At 40.5% G+C, this 11,831-nt stretch overlaps 1 long non-coding RNA gene across 1 annotated transcript in view; it reads right to left on the reverse strand.

Moving 5' to 3' along the window:
* Window positions 1-9,727, reverse strand: part of LOC140688669 (uncharacterized) — a 34,620-nt gene extending 24,893 nt beyond the window's left edge. Inside the window, exons 1-2 of the long non-coding RNA XR_012063370.1 lie at window positions 9,593-9,727; window positions 6,925-7,039 (exon numbers count right to left, since the gene is read on the reverse strand). This is a non-coding gene — a long non-coding RNA (uncharacterized lncRNA). The remainder of the gene's footprint in view (window positions 1-6,924; window positions 7,040-9,592) is intronic.
* Between the last annotated feature and the right edge of the window lie 2,104 nt (window positions 9,728-11,831).

Here is an 11,831-nt window from a genome sequence, read left to right on the forward strand (position 1 = left end):
TGAGGGAGAATATCTCAACATCATAAAAGATATATATGACAAGCCTACAGCCAGCATAGCACTCAACGGTGAAAAACTCAAAGGAATCTCACTAAAATCTGGGACAAGAAAATGATGCCCACTATCACCACTCCTATTCAACATAGTCTTGGAAGTCCTGGCCACAGCAATCAGGCAAGTAAGAGAAGTAAAAATGGTCTAAATTGGAAAAGAAGTGGTAAAAGTGTCACTCTATGCAGATGACATGATACTATATATAGAAAACCCTAAAAGTTCCACATAAAAACTACTAGAGCTGATCGAAGAATTTAGCAAGGAAGCAGGTTACAAGATTAATGTTCAAAAATCAGTTGTATTTCTTTACACAAATGATGAATCAACAGAAAAAGAAAGTAAAGAAACAATCCCCTTTAAAATAGCACCCAAAGTAATAAAACATCTAGGAATAAATCTAACCACAGAGGTGAGAGAATTATACACAGAAAACTATAAACCACTGGTGAAGGAAATTAAAGAAGACTTTAAAAAATGGAAAGGTATCCCATTCTCTTGGATTGCAAGAATCAATACTGTTAAAATGGTCACACACCCCAAAGCAATCTACAGATTTAATGCAATCCCTATCAAATTACCCTGGACATATTTCATAGAACTAGAACAAATCACAATAAAATTTATATGGAACCATCAAAGACATAGAATTTCCAGGGCATTACTGAAGAAAAAAAAAGAGTCTGGAGGAATAACTCTCCCAGCCGTCAGACAATACTGTAGAGTTACAGTCATCAAGACAGCATGGTATTGGTACAAAAACAGACATATAGACCAATGGAACAGAATAGAGTGCCCAGAAATGAACCCACATACTTTTGGTCAACTAATCTTCGACAAAGGAAGCAAGAATATACAATGGAATAAAGACAGTCTCTTCAGCAAGATAAACATAAGACAAGATACAATAAACATCCTAGAAGAAAATACAGGCAAAATATCGGACATTCATCTCAGAAATGTTCCCCTAGGGCAGTCTACCCAAGCAATAGAAATAAAAGCAAGAATAAAAAAAATGGGACCTAATGAAACTTATAAGCTTCTGCACAGCAAAGGACACCATAATTAAAACAAAAAGACAACCTACAGAATTGGAGAACATTTTTGCAAATGAAACTGACAAAGGCTTGATCTCCAGAATACATAAACAGCTCATATGACTTCATAAGAAACAACCAAATAACCCAATCCAAACATGGGCAGAAGACCTAAACAAGCAGTTATCCCATGAAGACATACAAATGATCAATGGGCACATGAAAAAATGCTCAATATCACTAATTATCAGAGATACACAAATCAAAAATACAATGAGTTATCACCTCAAAGCAGTCAGAATGGCTATCATTCAAAAATCCACAAATGACAAATGCTAGAGAGGTTGTGGATAAAGGGGAACCTCCTACACTTTTGGTGGGAATGCAGTTTGGTGCAGCCACTGTGAAAAACAGTATTGAGTTTCCTCAAAAGACTACGAATAGACTTGCCATGTGACTCAGGAATACCGCTCCTGGGCATATATCCTGAAGGAACCCTACTTCAAGATGACACCTGCACCCCAGTGTTCATAGCAGCAGTATTTACAATAGCCAAGACATGGAGACAGCCTAAATATCCATCAGCGGATGACTGGCTAAAGAAGTGTTATATTTATAAAATGGAATACTACTCGGCCTTAAATACTGACTGAGGCCATTTATATATATAGGCCATTTGCAGCAACATGGATGCTCCTGGAGAATGTCATTCTAAGTTAAGTAAGCACGGTAACAAGGAATAAAGAGAAATTACCTCCAGGTACAGTTATTTTGATTAAAATATCCATACATAAAGCAAGTCACCCCCACGACTGCTGCCAGGAGGAGCATCTGAGTGAATTAGCCCAGCCAAGCAAAGAAGATTCAGATCTTCTCTCCGTAGAATTTCCTGCAGAAAGACAGAAGGAAGTTTCAGAAGACACACATAAACACTCTGTAGCTTCATCCTCATGTTAATTTCTTTTTTCTTTGTTTTTTGGGGGGTCATAATTAGGTTTATTTATTTTTTAAATGGAGGCATTGGGGATTGAACCCAGGACCTCATGCATGCTAGGCATGCACTCTACCACTGAGCTCTACCCTCCCTCCATCATATTAACTTCTGATTCTAAATCAAGGTGGCTTTAAGTTTAAACCTCTGACTCAATTCACACTTAAAACATATGCGTTTTCATAGCAGCCCCCAAATTCTACCATGAAATAAGAAGTGTTTTATGTATCATAGAAATACAGATCACTGGTTCACCTGCTGAAGAGAGATAAATGAGAACAGACGAGGCCGACTCCAGAGCAGATGCAGGGGATCATCACCACTCACTGGACAGTCTGGCATATTCAACAAATCCCCCCAAAGATCATTCTTAACAGGCTTGACACAAGTGGACATCAACAACTGGCTCAGTCATCTGCTCCTGCCTTAACTCGGGAAATTCCCTGGAGCAAATGCATCGTAAACCACAGATAATAAGGAAATGGCTGATAATGATAACAACTGGGATTGCAATGTCTCTCTGAAAAAATATTTAAAAAACTCATTGAGGGAATGGGAGAGGGCAGGAGGGATGTGACTGAGGAAGGTACTGCCCTGTATTCTTTGTATCTAGCACGTCTGTTGTTCCTAGGTTTTTAAAACCCTTCAATGTTTCTCAGTTAATCTGGAGTAGATGGAACAGGCCAGGGAGGCAAGATTAGGAGAAAGGAGGCAGGACATGAAGCAGTGCCAGGCTGGTCCTGAAAGGGAGACAGACACAGACAGGCAGACACAGAGGGTTTAGGGATGAGGCAAAACAATGAGATGGCGGCTAAGGTGTGTCTTGCTTTTGCTGATAATTCCCTCAACTGGCTCACTGCTGACTCGGCAGTGCTGGGTAAAACCTGTGGATTTCCTCAGCTCTGAGTTCTCTCTGAGGCTTCCGGCTCAGTCTGGAGCTGAGATGAGCTCCGTGGGATTAGCCTAGGGGGACTCAGCTCTGAGAACAGCCTGCAGTCCTGGGAAACTTCACACAGGAACCCCCTTGGGCTGGACCAGCACTCACAGGGCTGCTGTGAGTCCAGCTCCATCGTCAGAGACCTGGGCGTGGACCATTCCATGGGGAAAGGGGCTGAGCCCGATGCCAAATCAGATAAGAGTGACAAATTGTGTTCATTCTCATGTGACTGGGTTTTGTGGCCTGGCTCACAGATGGCAGGCTCAGGATGGTGTCTGGCCGAGAAAACCCTGGCAATGGGTTTGAGGTGTTTTGGACTCTTTCTTGTTAAGCTTTTTGTAATACATACTTGTCAACTATCCGTCCTGAAAATGCCACATTCGAAACTGAAAGAATGTTAGAAGTTGCCTGCTCCAACTGCCCAATGGTAAACACACATTGCTGCAGTTAGAGAGCTGGTCAGGCAGCCTCTGCCTGGATATTTACAGTGACGGGGAGTTCATTACTTCCAAAGGTTACATGTCGGCAAGAAGGTCAGAAAGACTTTTTGAACCTTAAACAGATGTCTGCCTCCTAGTCCTTGCTGAAAGTCTAGGAATAATGAGGATCCCTTCAAATGTAGTTTTGTCTGATTGTTATCTCTCTCTGTCATAAACACCCCAATTCTTAATATCAATTTTTCAAAATTCATCTTTTACTTCTTTTTATCAAAGTTATACCATACATTCATTAAAGAATCAAACAGTTCTCAAACACCGATTGTAAAAAGGAGCAGTTCCCAGCAACCGCCACATTTCCTGGCCAGAAGCAACCAAGTTCAGCTCCTACTGCTGACTTTTAGAATAATTACTCTCTATCTCTGACTAATATCCTTGTAACACAGCCTACAGACTTTTTCAGCTTTATGTATCAACTATTTAACTATTTTGGAAAATGAGGATTCAGCTCTCTTTCAAACCCCATCTCATCTACACACCCAAACCTTCATTCTTCCAACCTTTTGATACAATTACATTATAATTTTGATCAGCTCAGTATCCTTGCTTTACATTATTAGGACTCTGTACAGACTGTTCACAGGTGTAGCAAGTTGTCTGCTAGCCTTATTTTTTCCTTCCCTACTTTGTTTTCCCTGGAGTTAATAATTGTCTTGGTGGTTCATAACTTAGATTTCTGTGCACTTAACAATTCAACCCCAGACCTTCTCTTAATGAATAACTTTCTCAATACTTTCCAATACATTGTCTACAAATTTCATCTCCTTGAATAAATCTCTTCAGGTCTCCTGCAACCTGGATTAACGACATGCTAGTCTTGTCAAAGAGATCAAGGGGCCACTAGTGGGAAGTAACAAAGGGAACACATGGACCAGGAGCAGGGAACAGATCAACATATTTTCCTTAGTAAAACATACTTAAAATAGTGGGAAAATTGTTTTCTTTACAAACACAAACACACACACTAACCCCAAAAGCCCATAAAGAATGATTAAAGAGCCATCAAACCCATTGCCCTGCCATCAAATTTTGTGTAACATAAAACAAAAATAACAGAAGGAAAATATCATATAAAAATTAATCTCAAGGGGGATGGGGTACACTCTGTGGCAGAGTATGTGCTCAGCATGCAGAAAGTCCTTGATTCAAACTTCAGTACCTCCATTAGAAAAAAAATTTAAAAAGTAAAGAAAAATGTATCAACTTTAAATATTTACATATGTACAAACATCCTCTTTTAAAACTGTGTTCTACAGGATAACCGGGGTTAAGGAGAAAGTGCCTCTTCATGACTGTGATCCTGCTGATAATTGAGGGAGGAAATTAGAGTATGAACACATGAAATAAAATCCTTTATGAAATAATGATCCTGGGTGACAATCATTATTGACTGCTGTCACCACAAAAAAAGAGAGTCAACTAGACAATATGTACCTTATGACAGGAGTACAAAACTTCACATAACAAGTATTCTTGCACAAAGTTGAACCTCAATCAGATCAAGCTTTTAGGGGAGGATCAAATCACTTAGCTAAAGCAAATACATAGGATGGAGAAACAAGTCTAACACCACAGGGGAGAGTGAAATCAGACAAACAGGAAATAGAGAAACCTCTCAGCAATTTCAAGGAAAATGAGAAACAGGAAAATTATAGATTAGAACCTACTTGAGAGATATGCTAGCTGCAATGTCTGAACCTAGTCTGGTTCTTGATTTCAACCCCAAAACTACTTAAAAGTGTATTTTTGTGACAATCAAGGAATTATATTGTAACCCTAAAAAAAAAGGAATATTCCAATTGTATTTGAAAGAGATCTTGTAATTTCACTAATGAAAGGTTAAGCTATGTAGGATTGTCTTCAAAATGATCCCGTAGTGGGGGAGGGGAGAAGGTGGAGATTAAAGATGCAACAACAGTGACTCTGAGTTTATAATTCTGGAGCTGGGTGACTGATACATGTAGGCTAGCTGTGCTGTTCTCTCTACTTCTGTACATGTTTGAATCTTTCCAAAAAATGTGAAACAAACACAAAAACTTCCGTGTTATAAAACCCTCACTTTGAAGGTTAAGAGGTTTGCCCAAGTAGGTGGGCACCTGCATGAGGCACTGAGATGAGAAAGAACAGGCACCTGGCTACAGGCCGACCTGGGGCTACCTTGACCCTCCTCTTCTCCTCACCATCCACAGCCAGCCCATAACTGCATCCTGTCAGCTCCACTCCCCAAACGCATTCTCCCTGTCTCCCACCATCTCTCATCTGTCTCAATCCAAGAGCCTCCTACCGGGCCTCCCAGCTTCCTGGGTCCCTGCCATTCATTATCTACACTATCTTTGCAAAATGTGAGTGAGAGAAAATTACTTTAGTGCTTAAACTATCATGACTGCTTCTCACTGCACTTAGAGTCTACACTCCTTTCCGTGCTCCTGATGCCCTTCTAAACCTCGCGTCTCAGCACTCTCACCAGCGCTGGCTCCAGTATCTCCTCAATCCTGCTGAGCACATTTGTGCCTCGGGGCCAATGGACAAGCTGCCTCTATTCCTGGGGTGAATTTTCCCAGATCCTCAAAGTCCAGCCTCCTTATCACCATCTCAGCTCACAGGTAACCTACTCAAAGATAGCTTTCTTGACTCACTTCCCCCCAAGTCTCCCATCTCAACACTGTGTTATTTCCTTCATTTCAATCTGACATTTTTTCTTATTCGCCCGATTACTTTTGTTTGCTCGGTTGTCCTTGACCTCCCTCCCCCCAGCAGCCTTGCCCAAACATCATAAGCTCCCGGGGAGCAGCCGGCGCTGGTGCTCTGAGAAGACACATGCTGAGGGCGACAATACAGTCACGCGGTGTAGTGAACCGGTGTCGAACATCAGATACAGCAAAGCAGTGAGGATTTCTCTCTTATTTTATAATTTAAGTGAAATCGAACATTTACTCCTGTTTAATGTAGAATTTAGAAGGTCTTTGGTCCCAGTTCCTGGACGGCAACTCCTAAAGCCTTGAAATTTCCCAAGATAGGAGTTCCTTTGCTATTCATGGTGGACCCTTGGATGGCTTGTGTCCATGAGATGACTCAGGATGGGGACTGGCCTGCCAGAGACAGCAACCATGTGATTAGAGGAGTGGGGCTTTGAGTTATGTGACAAGTGAGTGACCACCAGGGGTGGAAGGGGCTCAACGGTTAGGGCTAAGGAAAGGTTTGACTTACAATTAGGGTTTGGTTTAGCCATGTCAGTAGTGACCCAATAAATCATGTCTTTGTAATAAAGCCTCCAGTAAAAACTTGGGGCAACAAAGCTCAGAGATCCTGTGCACTTCCTGGTTGGTAACACTCTTGGAGGACTGTCACACTCAGATGCCGTGAGGGCAACCCTGAGCCCTTCCCACTGGAGTGCTCTCCACAACAGCTCACCTGAGGAGATCTAAGGGCTGCTTCTTGTCTGTGCTTCGAGGAGTAGCCCATTCCCTGTACAGAAGGCCCTGTTCGCTGGGGCAACTGAGGTCCTCTGACAGAGGTTGAAGTTGCACTGGGAAGCAGAAGCAAACAGGTGAGCATCACTGTCACCACGTGTCCACATGTTCTGTTGATAAAATATGGTGCTAACACTTCATGGTCATTTGTAAATAAGGGGCTCTAACTTGCCAGAAGGGATGGAGGTACCATATAATTTTTCATAATTCTCACCCAGGATTATACTAACCCCTTGAGGGTCATTTGCAAACATGGGTGGAAAGGAACGTTTGGATGTCACAGTCCTGGGACCACCGTGGGTACCTGGTGAGAGCCTTGCAGATGCTTAATGGCCTACAACCGAGCCAGTCTTCCACAGCAAAAAAAACTAGGCCACCCAAGTGCCCAAACTGCTGCAGTGGAGGGACAACTGATGGTCCAGCCCCCTCCTTGGACACCCAGAGGAACCTGGACTCTGGCAGGTTGGGGGCAGGGTCAATTCTAAAAACCAGGCTTTTTTGTCCCCACAATTCAGTAGTTATTCGGTGACAGCACATGGACTATAAACAACAAAGAAACTTGACATGATGTTATATATTTAGCTTACTCAAGAAACAAAATTTAAATCCAGACATTCTCTTTCCCACCTGACCTACTTTCCTTTCTCCTGTACTAGCACCAGATTATTACCCTCCCAGCCTTAACATGGGTCCTGACTCCACTTACTTCCCTCCCAAACAACACATGAGATGATTCCTCAGCCTGGATGTGGGGCCAGCAATTACAACAGGCTTTAGTGAAAAAAACTGGTTGTGCGCTGCAGCCAACTAAACACTGTAGAATCCTGGTGTCCCACATTAGTAATCATGACAGCTGTTTGCAAGTGCCCCCAAAGTTCATTTCAGACTCTCACTACTAATATTGCTGGAACATAAATATGAATCATATGGACTGCTGGGCTGGACTGCTATGCTAGGTCTCTGATCCAGGAAGCTCAGTGTCTGCTCCCTGCACCCAGCTCCCTGTTCTGTTCATGCATGTGCATCAAGCAGCTGTTTAGTGTCCATTTTAATATCTTAAACAGTGCATTTCAGTATTGTCTTCATTCACAAATACGTGTACCACACAGTAGGAATGATCAATCTCAGTCTTTGTTTCTTTGATCTTAGAGAGTCAGATAAATGGATAGCAATGATAACAAAGTCATAGAGCGCTATAATATAGTATTTCCTTTATTTCAATAACAGGATTTATTTAGAGAGCTTAGATATAACATCCTTGCATCTGTGGCTTCATTAAGCGTCTGAAGCTGTTACATTTTAAAAACTTCATTTCAAGCGAGATGTTATCAGTTAGAGAAGAGCTCCTGAATTTGAGGGGTTGCTGTCATCTCAGACACAGTCCCTAAAAAATGTCAGCACTCTGCAGTATTGCCATCATGACAAGAAACCAGACAGATGAAATTTGGAAAAACCTGTGGCTTTCTAGTGCACAGACAGAAAATGGTATTTCAGAGGGTAAAGCCTGAATTACAGAAAGTGATAAAATGGTCTAACATGCATTTCCCTTACAAAGAACTAATACTTCTTTGGTCGATAATAACATCTGACAGTAATTATGAAAAGAGCTGACACATGCATAGTACTTAATATTAGCCAGGGCTGTTCTAACATTGACACAGATTCATTAATCTCCATAGCAACTCTACGAGGTGGGTACTAAAATTATCCCCATTTTATTGATGAGGAACTTGATAGACACAGAGGCTAAATGACATTTACAAGGTCGACAGCGAGAAACCAGCACAGGTGTTCCAGCTTGAGTCTACGCTCCTGGCCACTCCTCTTTTATTTTTTTTTTTTTTGGTGGTGGGGAGATAATAAGGTAATTCTGATGGGGCGTGGGGAGGTAATTAGGGTTATTTGTCTAGTTTAGAGGAGGTGTTGGGGCTGAACCCAGGACCTTATGCTTGCTAAGTATGCACCCCATCACTTGAGCTTTACCTTCCCCTCTCGAGTCTATGCTCTTAGCTGCTAATCCTCACTGTCCCACATGGTAACTCTGGGGGGATTACAGTTTATTCATTCACTTGTTAAACTCAGCCTTCCCGGTGCCTGGGATTCAGCAGTGAAAAAAGCAACATGGTGACTGCCTTAAAAGAGCTTGTCACCTTCTGACATATTATCTTCACTTTACCCAGGAAGAAACAAGGTCAAGAAGAATAGCCTTTTCCTGTTAACACCGGAGGAGATATGTGGTGCTTTATTTCATTTTTGCCATTTGACTTACACCATGGGGAGGGAAAGCTGCCTTGCAGATCCCGGAGCTCACAAGCCGGTTAATCCCAAATTTTTTTTAACACTGTCCCTTACTTGATACTTGATCTGAGAAAGGATGAAATAAACCTAAAAAGATTCTAAGAGAGTGTGTGGTTTATACAGGGTAATTAACCAGCCACTGCTTACTATCCTAACAGGAATCTGTAGGCATATTTCTTTTCTTTCTCTTTTTTCCTTTTTATAGGCAGCTGTTAAAAACCAAACCAAACCAACCAAATCAAATCACTGATAATTCACAAGCAGGTTCTAAATCACCCCCAAGACAGAAGCTAAACTCGGTTTAGACTTACAATGCGGCTTCTGGTGGTGGGATTGAAGAATATATCTCTATCCTGAATATAAAAGTCATTCACGCAGCTCTTCTCAAATAGGGCAATGAAAAACTCTTGCTTCGGCTTGATGATACTTTGATCCACTTGGAGGACCTTCATAAAACAGCTGAAATTACCAAAGGCTGAGGACCGGGTTTTCAGATCATTGGGCTTCAGAGGCAATATTATGTGCAGTATCTCAGCGTATGTACAGAGCACCTCCCACAGGGGATGTACTTTTGCAAATACAAGCTTGTCATCCAAAACCTATATTGGGAGAATGAAAACACAAACTGGGAAACTATTTTCATATTTTTAGTACACAGATTTTTCTTACATTGCTGGTAGTTAAAACACTTGTGTAAACACACACACATATGACACTGGTAAAGGTGAAGATATAATAAAAATAGATTTGCAAACCATCATATATTTTTTCCTTAAAGGTAATTTCTTTGTTGAAATTACTGAAAAGTTATTTAAAATCCTTACAGTTCATTCATAAAATAACCAGTGTTTTAGACGAATAAAGCAAACTTGTTAATTTTTAGTCCAAATTAGTAACTAAAAATAGAAACACCAAAATATTCTTTGCAGTGGTATTGTAATGACAATTTTATAAATTTCTGAAACCTAGGACAATTTACATATCTGTTCAATATAGTGTTAAACAGCCATTAAAAGGGATTTAAAAGAATTATATTTATTGATATGGAATATATAATAAAAGGAGAAAGCAAAAAAATGTGAAATAATAATTTTCCTTTTTGGAAGAGAAAAATATCTTCATTTGAACAAAAAATGTTTAGAAGGATTTCAAGATTCTTTATGTATAATTAAGGTACAGATGATTTTTTATTCCACTGTTCTTTCATTTTCAATTTTGGGGGGTAATTTTTATAATAAAAAATCTTTAAAAAAGTTCTTGCATAAATACATTAATAGATATATTTATGACTACATTCTCTGGCTATTAAAAAAATATCTCCTAGCTGTGGTTCTGAAACTTACATTTCATAATGCAGATTCTGACTGACTCGTCTCCCAGCCCACAGCGAAGGCACGGCTAGCGTGACATGTTTCAAATATCATTCCAGATAACATGCAGGCTCCCAGCCAATGGCTGCAAGGGGACTGACACTGATCTGGTTGCTCCCAGCTGCAGACCATCACAGATGAGGTTAGATTCACAGGCTCATGTTTCCTCTGTCAAAAGAAATCAGAAAATGTTAGGCTTTTACTTTCACCAAGGGAACAATAAGTTGTTTGATATTTTTAGGCAAAAAAACCAACAAACCAATTTTAACCTGTTGAAAAGACATTTGCTCAAAACAGCACAGTAGCAATGAAGGTGCTCTGGCTGGCAGCCACTTATTGGATTCCTGTGAGTGCTGGACTCCTCACATGGAATTCCCTTGGCACTGCAGAAGGCCTGTGGTTGTCCCCATGGGTTTGAGGCCATATGTGGCAAACAAAAGTCTCTGGCTTTGCCATAATTTCAATGCCTTTTTTGGCTTATGAAAGGTTTTGCACTCAAATGGAGTTTTCTTGAGTCAACTCACTGATGTCATTTACCAGAGTTATAGTCCAGATCTGACATTCTAGACTCTTAAAATCTTGCAGACAATCAAATGTTTCAGGTTTGGATGTGTATTCACCTCTGGAGGCCTGGACCATATTCGCTAAAGCCACCCGGACATGTTCAGCAAAATGCAAAATTTTTCTCTCCGCAAGACTGAAATGTCTGTGAAGGTATAAAAACTTCTGAATCTACAAAAATAGGGAACCAACTCATCAATAACATATTTATCCATAATGCATGAACATTTAAAAAAATACTGTATTTACTTCTATCAAATTCTATCTGGCTTTTGACAAATTGTGTCCTAAACTGTAAGGAAAGTATATAAATGTAGCGAATTTTTGACCTTTTAAGAATAAAAGGAACCCTCCTACTCGGTTGGTGGGAATGTAAATTGTGCAGCCACTTTGGAGGACAGTTGAGTTTCCATAAAAAACTGAAAATAGACTTCCGTGTGATCCAGCAATCCCATTCATGGGTATATGTCTGGAGAAAAATATTATTCAAAAAGACACATGCACCCCAATGTTCACAGCAGCACTATTTACAATAGCCAAAACACTGAAACAACCCGTGTTCACTGACCGATGACTGGATAAAGAAGTTGTGGTATATTATATAAATATGTATATACAC

Source organism: Vicugna pacos, chromosome 23, assembly GCF_048564905.1.
Source record: "Vicugna pacos chromosome 23, VicPac4, whole genome shotgun sequence".
NCBI classification, from domain to species: domain Eukaryota; kingdom Metazoa; phylum Chordata; class Mammalia; order Artiodactyla; family Camelidae; genus Vicugna; species Vicugna pacos.